The sequence below is a fragment of the Meleagris gallopavo genome, chromosome 9 (genome assembly GCF_905368555.1).
Source record: "Meleagris gallopavo chromosome 9, MGAL_WU_HG_1.1, whole genome shotgun sequence".
Taxonomy (NCBI): Eukaryota; Metazoa; Chordata; class Aves; order Galliformes; family Phasianidae; genus Meleagris; species Meleagris gallopavo.
Genome location: NC_139412.1, coordinates 3,361,855 through 3,374,391, shown reverse-complemented (window position 1 = coordinate 3,374,391; position 12,537 = coordinate 3,361,855). Strand labels below are relative to the sequence as shown.

At 47.3% G+C, this 12,537-nt stretch overlaps 1 long non-coding RNA gene across 4 annotated transcripts; it reads right to left on the bottom strand.

The window, feature by feature from the left end:
* Positions 1 to 4,294: 4,294 nt before the first annotated feature.
* On the bottom strand, positions 4,295 to 9,492 carry LOC146543768 (uncharacterized). 4 transcript variants are annotated; one of them, XR_014885029.1, is made up of 3 exons: positions 9,035 to 9,492; positions 5,914 to 6,034; positions 4,295 to 5,105 (listed from the first exon to the last, which is right to left on the bottom strand). It is a non-coding gene; the product is annotated as an uncharacterized LOC146543768 (long non-coding RNA). The 4 variants fall into 4 exon arrangements; XR_014885030.1 differs by having other exon boundaries at positions 9,039 to 9,490; XR_014885027.1 differs by having other exon boundaries at positions 5,914 to 6,000; positions 9,035 to 9,486.
* Positions 9,493 to 12,537: the final 3,045 nt, after the last annotated feature.

Sequence of the window (12,537 nt, the reverse complement as noted above, 5' to 3'; positions counted from 1 at the left end):
GCCTCCGCCTCCGGGCCGGGCGGCGGCGGCGGGGCCGCGAGTGCGGTGTGCGACGGGCGGGGCCGTTCGCGGTGCTGTGGGGCCCTGCGGAGCTGTCACGGCGCTCTGCCCCCCCCAGGCGCGTTGTGGCAGGGCCGTGTCCCTTGCAGGCCCTGTCTTACCCAGCGCCGTGCTCACAAACACAGAATTACGGAATGGCCAGGGTTGGAAGGGACCTCAAAGATCACGAATCTCCAACCCCCTGCCACATGCAGGGCCACTAACCTCCACATTTAATACCAGACCAGGCTGCCCAGGGCCCCATCCAACCTGGCCTTGAATATCTCGACGGCAGGGCATCCACAGCCTCTCTGGGCAGCTGTTCCAGCACCTCACCACTCTTGTAGGAAAGAACTTCCCCCTGGCATCCAACCTAAATCTTCCCTCCCTCAACTTAAAACCATTTCCCTTTGTCCTGTTATCTACCCTTTCTAAGACTTAATTCCTCTTGTCTGTAGGTTCCCTTTAGGTACTGAAAGGCTGCAATCAGGTCACCCCGCAGCCTTCTTTTCTCCAGGCTGAACAAGCCCAGCTCCCTCAGCCTATCTTTGTAGGGGAGGTGCTCCAGTCCCCTGATCATCTTCGTGGCTCTCCTCCGGACCCTCTCCAACAGCGCTCTGTCTTTTTTGTACTGGGAGCTCCAGACCTGAACACAGTAGTCTAGGTGGGGCCTCACAAGAGCAGAGTAGATAGGGACAGTCACCTTCCTGTCCCTGCTGGTCACTCCTCTTCTGATAGAGCCCAGGATCCCATTTGCTTTTCGAGCTGCAAGAGCACACTGCTGGCTGATGTTAAGCTTTTCATCCATCAAAAACATCAAACACAGCCACAGTGCCCGTACCCTGGTGTCCCCTGTGCGAATGATTTGCTGGATGTTTTATGGTTTTTTTTTTTTTTTTTTTTTTGTTTTTTTTTTTTTGCCTCTCCCCACCTTCTCCTTCCACATGGTCATCCATCATGGTCAGCCATCCCCAGGTTCTGCCAGAGCCTGGGGAGGAGAAAATTTCATTGTTTTAGGGCAACATTTTTCTCATTCATATGTGAGTCACCTCTCCGTGTTGCATGATTCATGTTCCTATACATTACAGTTTTGCTGGTTACTCAAGTGAAGCTAAAAATGACACCTTTTATGACACTGGTCTTCCCCTCACTCTTCTGAGCAAGAGCACAGAAATCACAAGAGGTGGTCACACTCATATTCAGCTACAAATATCACAGAATCACAGAATGGCTAGGGTGGGAAGGGACCCCAAGGATCATGAATCTCCAACCCCCTGCCACATGCAGGGCCACCAACTTCCCCATTTAATACCAGACCAGGCTGCCCGGGGCCCCATCCAGTCTGGCTTTAAACCCCTCTAGGGATGGGGCATCCACAACCTCTCTGGGCAGCCTGTTCCTGCACCTCACCACTCTTGAGGACTTTGCTCAAATTCACAGATCCATGAGCCTGAAAGCCATGCGACTGAAAGGTCAGGTGAGATATCGGACTGTTGTCCGTACCCCGTTCAGAGGGTGGTTCCCTTCAAAAAGGGTGTGATCAAAGGAGGTCTCTCTCCATTACAACATGGAGAAATGCTGCACCATGCCAAGGAGCACAAAACATCTCTGTGTAAGGTAAGGTTATGCTAGCGCCAAGAATTTCAGTGTTCGGCAGTCTTTCCAACCTTAACTCCCTGTGGTTTGAACCAGAAAACAACTCACAGTGATGTTAGCTAAGGACAGACTTGTGGCTCATGCTGGAATTACTTTATTTTCTGACTTTCCACTTTGTCCAGCCTTTACCGTTATTAAAATATTTCAACCTTCTGCACTATTTAAAAAATACATAGCTGTAAAAGGCTTCTAAGTGAAGTTATACATCTAGGTTAACCAGGAACCCATGAGGAGATCAGTTTAATGAGTGGAATATTTCATTTTCTGAAAGTTTGTATTGTGCACTTAAATTTTAAAATATTTTGATTAATAAATATTTGGGACAGAAAGAGGATTTCTAGTGAATGAATAGCTTTCTTAATTGTGTACAGCAGCTCAGTAAATAAATGAATAAATATCCATTCTTAACAATTCCGAATTGTGCCTGATTCATTCTACTTTAACATACCCAAGTCACTTCTCATTTTATCTCGTACTGATCTTTACAAGATGATCCCAAGAAAAAATCCTGGCAAATGAAATAGAGCAGTTTTGTTCCAACTGCTAATGCATCACCATTCTGGTTCCCTCTGTTCGTCTTCTGGCTCTGAAGCTCTGCTTTTCTTTTAGTTACCTTGATTTTTGTTCCTAAAATCCAGCTAACCAGTTATCTCAGCCTTGCCTGGATTGTCTTCTCCACCTTGAAGGCACTTCTTACTTTTAATCAGAGTACTAATTGCCAATCCATGCTTCCTGCTTTAGGGCCGTATACTGAGACTTTCAGCCTTTTAAGCATTTCAGACTTGTATAAAACCACATACAACAAAGGCTCTGTAACAAATGTATTTAATAGGATAAGAACAGGACTATTGGGATGCATGATACAATGTGTTTATGTCACACACACCAGGAAGACTATGGGATGATACAGGGAGCACAGCCAGGAAGGAAAGTCTGCTAGGGAATTTTGAGAAATCAGACAGGCACGTAAGGACTGAATCACCAAGCCAGGCAGAGGAGTGAGGTAGGCTGGCACCATAACATCTAAGAAAAGGGTTGTAATACTGTGTGCCACTCTGTAATTAGCAAGATCTAATTCGTTCATTAAGAAAGCCAGATGGTCAGTTGCTGATACTGCTGTATGAAAGGCCTTCCCTGCCCCGTCACAGCCCGCCATGTGAAGGCCTGTTGCTGCTGTTCACCAAGACTTACACTGTGTCTATAATCCACACAGGACTGCTCTTGGGGCCTCACAGTAGCGGTGCGACCCAAATCAGACCTTCTGTTGTATTGTGAATTCAGCTGCTGTGTTGGTGTTGCTGCTGTGAAACCACAATTATTTCTTCACCAGAAGACTGCAGGGAGCTGGTAAAAATACAAGGCTCTTTGGGGTTACCTGTACCACATTAGCTGCTTTAGAGCTACCGTAAAACACAGCAGAAATTTCTCTCACACTTCCAAACTTAAATGAATGCCATTACACTGGTGAGCAGAAGAATATTGCATTTTATAGCTGTGGGCTCAAGGGACTCCTCATACCTTTCTCACAATAAAAGCAGCATAGCTGAAGGGCCCTTCCATAAAGGCAGAAAACTGCATCCCAAACTGGTAAAATACTATGCCTTTCATGTCTTTATATTTGGAAAACTCCACTGAAGACACTTCGGATGCTAAAAGTCAAGTGAGACCAGAAAAAAAAAAAAAGTCTGCATATTTATTTTATTAACGAGAACACCAGAGATGTAAAGGGAAGAATGAAAATGTTTTCAGAAGGATATAATTTCTCCATTCCTCGACATAAATCAGTCTCTGATTCATGGGCACTAGGAGTCACTTTGTCTTAGAGGCAAGTTATTCAGCAGCTGCAGAATTTCCAGTACTGCTGGTGGGAATTGCTGGTAGTCTCTCACATGGAAGATAGATGTAGATCTCATCAATCCAATTTGATATTTCTACATCCAGTTAATCTGTTAAAATTGTAAAACTTTGCCATTGGACTAGAAACATCCATAGCTTCCCTGTCCACACCCTGCATCCAAGCTCCTTGCCTCCCCTCATTCTCCAAGCTCCTGCAACATCCGCCCTTCTCTGTTTCCTCTGTGATCTGGTGTAATTGTTTCCAGCCTCCCACTGTCTACGTCTACTGTCTACATGCACATAGGTGAGTGCCAGGACATAGAGTAGAGGTTCCCCTTGTTCCAAGCACAGTGACAGCCTGATGCCACCAGAAGAACTGGCTGCAAAAAGCCTTCTCCAGTTCTGGGTTTCCCTGGCCAGCATGTGCTTGGAGCTCCTACAGCACAAATGGATTATTGAGAGAATTCAGTTACCCACATCTGCCAGTGCCAGCAAAGTGTTTAGATATTCCAGTTCTCACATGATGTATCCGAACTGTGCACTTCATCCTGAAGACAACAATGGCACATCCACAGCGATGATTGCTTTACCACATTCTGCATCTTCCCTCAAAAGCAAGGGGACACATTTCTTCTCCTTAGAGGGGCAAAATGACACATCTTCCTGCAGTCTTCTTAGAAATAGCTGAACTATTTTTTAATTGTCACTTCCTGCAGTTTTAAGGAAAATAATCAGGCTGAGATAAACACCTAGAATGGAAAGGGTGGGTGAGGGATGCTCGTTCACCATCTCCTTCCATGCAAAGACTAACAATCATTAAATCAAACAAGCAGGTGCCAAATTCAAAACAAACACAAGTAGGTACTTCTTCATAGAGGGTATAGTTACACTGGGGAACTCTTTGCTACAGGCCAGAAGTGACTGGACAATGTAATGGAAGAAAGAAAAAACATAGGGAAATACTATTTATAAAACCAGCACCTCTGGTTGAGGAAGTATGCGAGCTGCAAAACCCTGGAGGCGTGTGCAAGCACTGCCCAGGCTTAACTCCATTCTCACACTCTTTCCCAAAGTCGCTGCCACTGGCTCCAGTCAGACAATCTGCCATGGCAGACAGATATTCAATCTGGCCATAATCTGCCCATTTCTGTGTTGAAGTCTCAACCTGGAGGGTTAACATTTGGCTAAACGGCACGCAGCTGGAATGAAAGAACCCTCCTGCCCCTGTAGGCAGAACTGCTTGCTCTGCCAGAACAGGGAGACACCATAACTATGATCCTAAATAATCCTGCAGCTCAGTTTCACCATCTTTTTCCTGGGAGTTATTCCTGGACATAATCAAAATATCAGTAAGTTGTCTTTACGCAGGTGCTGAGCTAACAGTGAATGCGTGTTGTACCCGTGTGGTGAATGGTGAGTCACTATATGACTAAAGATTAAAACAAGTCAAATGGTCTGTTCATAGGTTCAAGGGCAAATTTTCCACCTCTTTCATAAAAAGATCCTTGTCCTCGTGAACTTCATGTTTCAATGTAGTATTTGGCTTAAAGGAGCCAGTCCTCTGTAGGGTAGTCCTGTGCAGAAGTGAGATAGTGCTAAATGTTGTGTTTCTGCATTGTCATTACAAATACACTTTACCTATGCTTTCATTTGTAAAATAAACAGTGTGTTTATACACACACATATGTAATTATATACAGTTCAGTAGTTTAACATCACAGAACATAGATCTTCTTGAAGGAATGTTCTCATATACTCTCCTCCCTGCTTGCAAATATACTTTATTCTTTTAAATAACTCTTCTCTGCTCTAATTTCCCCCCATAGCAGGAAACCAAAATTTCAGCAAAGCTTGCGCACTTGGAATACCGAAAATACTTTGGCCACAGCAATGGAGGGGGTAAAGGAAGTGAGTGAGAGGCCCTGCCAGTGGGCAAACAGAATGCCAGCCCCATCAGCACAGCTTCTTTGCATAGCTGGTTCAGATATATATATAAGTAAAATACATAAGGTATTTATAGAATTAAAAACATTTTTATGTAAGGAAATAGCAACAGGAAACTGGATTTGGTAGAATTTCTTTATGAAAAAGCAATTGCTCCACATGGGTTGATAGCCCCAAGCAGCCTTCTGCCAACACCCAGCAAAGGGTGGGGAGAGAGAGAGAGGTGGGATGGGTTATGGGAGAGAGACAAAAGTGGGAGAGGAACTTTTTAAGAAGGAATAGGAATAGGAAAGGAATAGGAAGGAAATAGGAAGAGGAATGAAAAAAAAATAGGAAAGACAGCTTCAGAGAGAAGTAGTAGCTTGTCTCAGTAATTCTCACTTGGAATTACTGTTTTGTTTTGTTTTGCTTTGCTTTTTTTAAAAGGGATCTGCTCACCTTTTTATTGCATCTTTGATCTTTTTGGTGTCTGGCTTCTCTTGCTATCCAGAAGAGAGTTATCACTCCATGCACACTGGTCCAGGCCTACAGCAAGACAGCAGTTTTATGGTGAAGGAAACTGGGAAGAAACAACCAGAACAATGAAGTGCTAGGAGCACAAGCTGAGAGCAGGAGACCGCTTTTCCCTTGCCTTGCCAAGCTGTCATCATCCAGCCAGAGCCAAGCGAGCACTTGTATGTACACACACAGCTGTGCACACATACACACATAAGCACACCCATTTTCAGCCCATCTCATGCCTCCTGTGAGGCTTAAAACCTGCCAGGGCCATCGGTTTGCTTGGTGCTGCCCTGCCACATGACTCGCAAGCCCGCTTCCCTTCACACTGGTTGAAGTGAGAAGGGCTGCCTGCTGGGCCTGACAGCCCTTGGCTCCTAGGAAGAAGCATTCACACACGGTGGCAGCTCAAGAGAAAAGTTGAAGAGGAATCAAAGCCATCTCTGTTGAAATAAACATCTGCTCTGCGTTCAGTATCGTGGCAACGGGGCTCGCAAAATGCACGGGCAGCCCTCCAAGTGCTCCTGGCACATCACAGCTATTGGTACCTGCTGAAAACAGGCTGGCGGAGCAGCCACAGCCTGGTGGGGAGCACAGACGGGGATGCTCAGAAGAGAAAACTTTGGTCAAAGCTAGAAATAACTTCATGGTTTCCTTGGAGGAATACAGCTTAGAAATTCACTGCCCCTGCAGTGATGCTGGCAGATAGGAAGAGACTGCAGCACTGTAAGTTCTTGCATGGGGCTGGGATCACCCCAAACCACAGCCAATTTCTTCCTTGTTGCCCCAGATCAGGGAGAGAGAGAAGGCGTTGGGATGTAGCTGTAGAAGAGCACTTGTGTGAGGAGCAGCGAGGGTTTGGTGGCTCTCAGCTAAAAGAATCATGCAACTCCTCAAGGAGCTGTCAGAAATGGGAGAGACCCGCTGCCCTTGTCTCTGCCTACAGCTTCTGCAAGGCCAGAGCAGGGCACCAATTGCACAGCCCTCTGCTTTCCTTGTCTGCCTTTGCATTCGTGTTTCCCAGCAGCAGAAAGTGTTACCCACCAGCAAGCTGAGCCCAAAAGGAACAGTGAGCTTGAATAGTTGGGACTGTATTACTGCCACAGCTAGTAGACCCCAGTGCTGTATTTGCCTTGTGTACCTTTACTATTAATGACAATGCCCTAATAGGGACAGGACCATAGCTTGGCTCATGCAGACTCACACCTGAGCCTCCAGCTGGAACTTGGTAACGATGGCAACAAGTCTTTTTAATGAATGAATTGAATGTGTTTGAGCCAGGAACTGATGTGAAGAGACAGCCTGATAATACTGTGGTTACTGAGCTTCTTTCCAGAGCAGAGATGCACACTGTATGTAGGAAGCTGATACCTTCCTAGGAGAGGGAACAGAGAGATTTTTGTCTCTGGTCCATCTTACCCAAATTTCTCCCAGAGCACAAAGTGACAAACATGGCCTTCACTGGGAACAGCAGAAGAAAATTCTTGTTTGCATAAAAGACATGTGAAGTTGAGCTGGTTGTCAAAGGAGAACTTCAGCAAGAAGAGAGTATGGAACAAATCTTTTGGAAAAATGTTTTGTGGGAAATGATTGTGGGAAATGAGTATCGACATCTGTGTTCTGCTTGGGCTATCAGTTGATGAGAGCAGCAAGTGCCCAGCTTTGGGCATGCTGCTAAACATCAGAGGTGGTGTCTTGTGTAGAGGAAGTCAGGAGATGCTCATGACATTATCAAGGCCAGTAAGGGGGAAAGAGAGGCCACGGAGAAGCTGGGAGGGTGAGGACAGTTCAGAGTTTTGCTAATTTTAGCACAAAACATTACAGGAATAGAGAGGAAAAATGGGGCTACCAAAAAAGCTTGCTGGCTTCTCATTGCCATTTGAGTGTGTAAGTAAGGTGATCTGGAAACTTTCCTGCCTTCACAGCTCTTGTTTCCAGGAAATGAAGTCTCAAGCAATGCTGAAAACCAGCCCAGAACTGTGTTGAGGAGCAAACAAGGTGACAGAAAAGCTGACAGTTCTGTCTCAGTTCTGCAATCGCTCTTGTATGGACAGAGCTTCATATGTAAAACATAAAGAACTCCACGCAAGGGTCTCTCTGTGTGAATGGATAAAGCCTAGACACCAACACTGGGAGCTGGTCTAAGTGGGTTCAATGGTAGAGACTGAAGGAGGGAAGGGAAATTTCAAGTACAGCACCGTGCATAGGGAGTCATTTTTCTTCCAACTAGGACTGACCAAGAGCAGGTTAATCATAAGTTACTTCTCTCCCAGCTGCTTTGGGAGCTCTGCTTAATCTGATCCAACTACGTTTACCTGTTGTGCTGATGAGGAGGTCAGGCATAAATATGTGAATCAAGGCCAGCAAGGCTACTGGGGAGACTAAATGGCATGAGGGTGACAGACAGCTGCATCTATAGAACTCACAACAGTTGGTGCATCCTCCATGCATGCTAGTCTTGCATCCAAGAAAGTAGGCATGCTTCTAAGTGAAATGTAAATAATGGTGACATTTGGGTAAGTACCCTCTCCTACGAGCAGTGTGTTCACTCCAGGAAACTGCCACTACAAAGGTTCAAGTACACAGAGGATGTGAGTGAGATAGGGAAGAGGAAGCATTGCAGACCCCATTACCATTCATTGCTAACGAGCTGCTGAATACATGGGACATAGGTTCTCTCTTTCTCAATGTGTGAATGAGGAAGACAGCAGAATAACCTGCCAGAGAGTGCAAAAGGAACCCCAGGAGATGTGTTGAGAGCGCACTTCAGAGCCTCATCCTCCTGCTGTGTTTGGAAAGGCTGCTGCAAGGCAAAATGTTTACTAGACTGACTCAGATACCAAGTAGAATCAGGGGATAAGTGGGAGATGAGGGAAACAAAGAAGTCAGTGCAGCAGAGGAGATGAACTTTCATAAGAAGGAAGTGAGGAAAACTTGTTTTTGAGCTTTGTCAGGAAGTCCTGTGACTAACCCTATTTCACTCACTAATTTTATGTATCAAAATTGTATTTATTGCACATAGGAAAAAGTGCACAACAAAGCAGTGAAAAGATGGACTCACCTACCCTTGGCAAGGCTATTGCCAGCTCCCTGGAAGCTCTCCTGCCAGGAGAGTGTCCATCAGAGCACAGTTCTGCCTCTGCAGCTCTGGCTGTCGCATGGTGACCTGCAAACAGATTTTGTAACCCTGGGGAGGAAACAGAGTAGAGCTGTGTCTTGCAGAACCCTGCTGGTTTTGCAATTTCAAATAAGAAAATTTGAAACACCGTAGTTTTGCATTGCACCAGTCTGATTGTTCCCAGACAGCACAATATGGCATCTTCTTTTTCCATTTTCCCTTTCCTGCATCTTTCCTCTACTCTCCGAACTCAAAGGAAAGCAAAACTATGCTATTCTGCAGTTGCAGTGGCAGTTGCTGAATCACATGAAGAATAGAGCTGCTTAGGAAACTTCTCTAGCATAGCTTTCCTCTTTCTGTTCATTCATAGAATCACAGGTTCACTAAGGTTGGAAAGATTGCCAAGATCATCTAGTCCAACCATCAAGCCATGGCCCAACCATCATTACCATGGTGTGGACAGACATCCAGAAGTAATCCAGGAGTTTGTGTAAACCAAACAGAATGTACATGAAGTACAGCATCACCTGGACAAGTCTGTGTTCACAGAAAGGCAAATCACGCATGATGCTTAGAGACTGTGAAATTCAGGGGAGGAGAGGAGAGAAGGCTCGAAGTCAACAGTGCCAATGAAGAAGGATTAAAATTAAATATGCTTAATTTGGTTAAACATCCGCTTACAGATAAAAGGAACAAGCCAGCCTCCTGAAAGATTGTGCACAAGCCAGGAGGATGAAACATAGTGCCAACCTTTGGAAATATTGTCATCTCTGTACTGCTGGCTGCCCATGTGATGTGCTCCTGTGCCTCTGGCTTGGGATGCCTGAGGACAAGGGATGGGTGTGGGTGCTGGCAGGCAGGGCAAGCAGGTGCCCTCACATGTCCTTCCTGCCCCACATCCTGCTGCCACCAAGGGGAAACCCTGCAGGGTGATTTCCTCCCCTGCCATCTCCCCAGGAGGAGACAGGTCATGAATCTGCAAGTGTAAGGTCAGAAAGAGCAAGTCCCATATCTAGCCTTACCCAGTGCCTGGAGGTTTGTGCTTCAGCTGCTGGCCACAACCCTACTGTAGCTGTGAACCGTTTGGTGACAGCATTGAGGTCTGCAAGGACACACTCGGGTGATATAGGTCCAACCTACCCATGTCTTCTCCAGCACATTTCCTCCTGCTGCGGTGTGGTGGTTTATGGCTGACCTGATGGATGCATTGTGGCTGCTGGCTGGCTTGTCCCTTGGAAAACACCAACCTAACCAACAGCATGCTGTTGGCATGACAGCATGGGAAGGAAGAACTCTAGGGCCACATCTTAATCTGCAGTACTTTTCTTCCACTTCTCCTTGCGGTGATGGACAAAGGGAGTAGAAATCTCCTCTGTGATGTTGGGCTGCAGGGGAAGCTGGGACTTGGCCAGCAGCAGCAAATGGCACCAAGGAGATATGCACCCACCTGGGTGCTGGGAGTCCTCATTCCTGTTCCTGGTTGCTTCCTACCCAAACCCCTTAGGTGTGTTCCAGAGCTGCCTGTATAAGTAAATAAGTCTAACCCGCTTTGATTAATGTGCTCCTCTCTCAGCTCTTAGCATCTCACTTCTCTCTGTCCATGTGTGCCCATGCTCGTACACCCACAGTCCCCATGAAGTAAACATCTTCAGCCCTACAGCTTTGCCTCTCAGCCCATGCTTTGTGCTGAAGCATAGGCCATGGCACAGGGGTGCCCTGTCTGGTTCCCCAGACCTTGATGTAGGTCCTTTTTGCCCTGTACCTGGCACAGACCTGGTGCAGCCTGCCCATTTGCTCACTCCTGCAGGATGGCAGGGAGCAGTTTGCCCCAGCTGATGCCAAGGCAAAGAGCTCAGCCTCCCTCACTTTCAAGCTTCCACTGTGTTTTCAGCCCAGGAATGGAAAATACAGCCTGGCCCCATGCTCTGCAGGGTGGAGGAGGATGAGTAAGGTGGCTATCAGAGCCCCCAACCATGAGTCCCACAGATGTCTGCCCTTCTCATTACAAAAGCTGCTCTGAGGAACAGTGCCACGTCCCTGCAAAGGTCCCATGTTCTGACAAGCCACTCCACACCAGTGCTTTCCACCCAAAAGTCCCCACCTGTCTCTGCTTTGAGGGCTAAGGGGATAGGGAAGAAAAGCAGCAACCAGCGTCCCTCCCAGTGCTAATTCTTATTGTTGTTACCTGGGAGAGGCAGCACAACTACCAACAGTGAGTACTTGATGAAGCAAGACTTCTCCCCCAGTTATTTCAGAGATACTTATCACAAAGCACTGCCACCTGCACCAGCACTGCCTTTGAAGCTGACTTGTTTAGGAAACAAAATTGAGAGAAAATAGCCAAGTCACCCAAGGTGTCTGCACCAAAAGGAAGCTCAGCAGTCAATTAGCCCTCCTGTGATGCCTGAAGTGGATGGATTTGGGGGCGGAGGAGAGATAAGAGCAGATTACACCGACTTTCATTCATTTGCAGGTTAGGCCGGTTCAGCAGGATTTCTGGCTGCTGACATCAGAGCTCTCTGTGAGCAGAAGGCAAGGCAAAGCCAACACATTACATTTTCAGGAAATGCCAAAGAAACTGTCATTAGTGGCTTATTAATAAAATGTAATAGTTCCCTGTCATCTTAGACTTTTGAAAAGGGCCCGGGCACCCTGCTGTGCCTCTAAGGTGTTTCCCAGGTGTGCTTTACCTTTACTAATTCAGGCTTTCAGGCTGTTTAAGTATCAGGAGAGGCAACTGCAGGAGCCCTCTCTGCTAAAGGGAACACGAGACGTGCTGCCGACACTGGGTAACTGTAGGCTAACACAGCCACTTTGCTCACTTGAAATAGAAGTCCAATGGAACTGTAGGCAGTGCCCAGCAGCTGCACGCTGTGTGGGTCCAGTCCTGCTCCCTCTCACCACTGGGCTGTGTTCTGCACCTTGACAAAGCCCTTTCACACCCCACCGAGTCGTTCGGATGGGGGATGTGAAGCCCAGAAGCGGAAAGAGCATGAGGAACTCCCAAAGACGCCATGGAACGGCGACATTCCCATATAGAATGTCTGCGCTCCGAGGAGCTGTTAGTTGCTCTCAGACAGGAAAGATGCACGCCCAAACGTTTTATCCCAACAGCGGGAGGGATGTCCAGCCTCCATTCACCTCCAAAGCTCAGCGCCAGCCCCTCTGCAGTCCGTGCCCTGCAGCACGTCTGAGAGCACACCTGCACACCCCGGGGCACACCTGCACACCCAGCCTTGGCAGCTGCGAGGCGTGCAGGGTGCCAGGGCGTGCTCGGGGCGGGGGCTAGGCGTGCACAGCGGGTGGCAAGGCACGCATTCCTGGGGGTGGGAGTGCCAAGTGCCCGGAGATGGCACGCTGGGAATGGACGGAGCAGAGCAGCGCGGACCCGTTCGTAGGAGACTCCCGCCCCCCAGCGTCGGCCCCGGGCAGCGCCAGCTGTACGG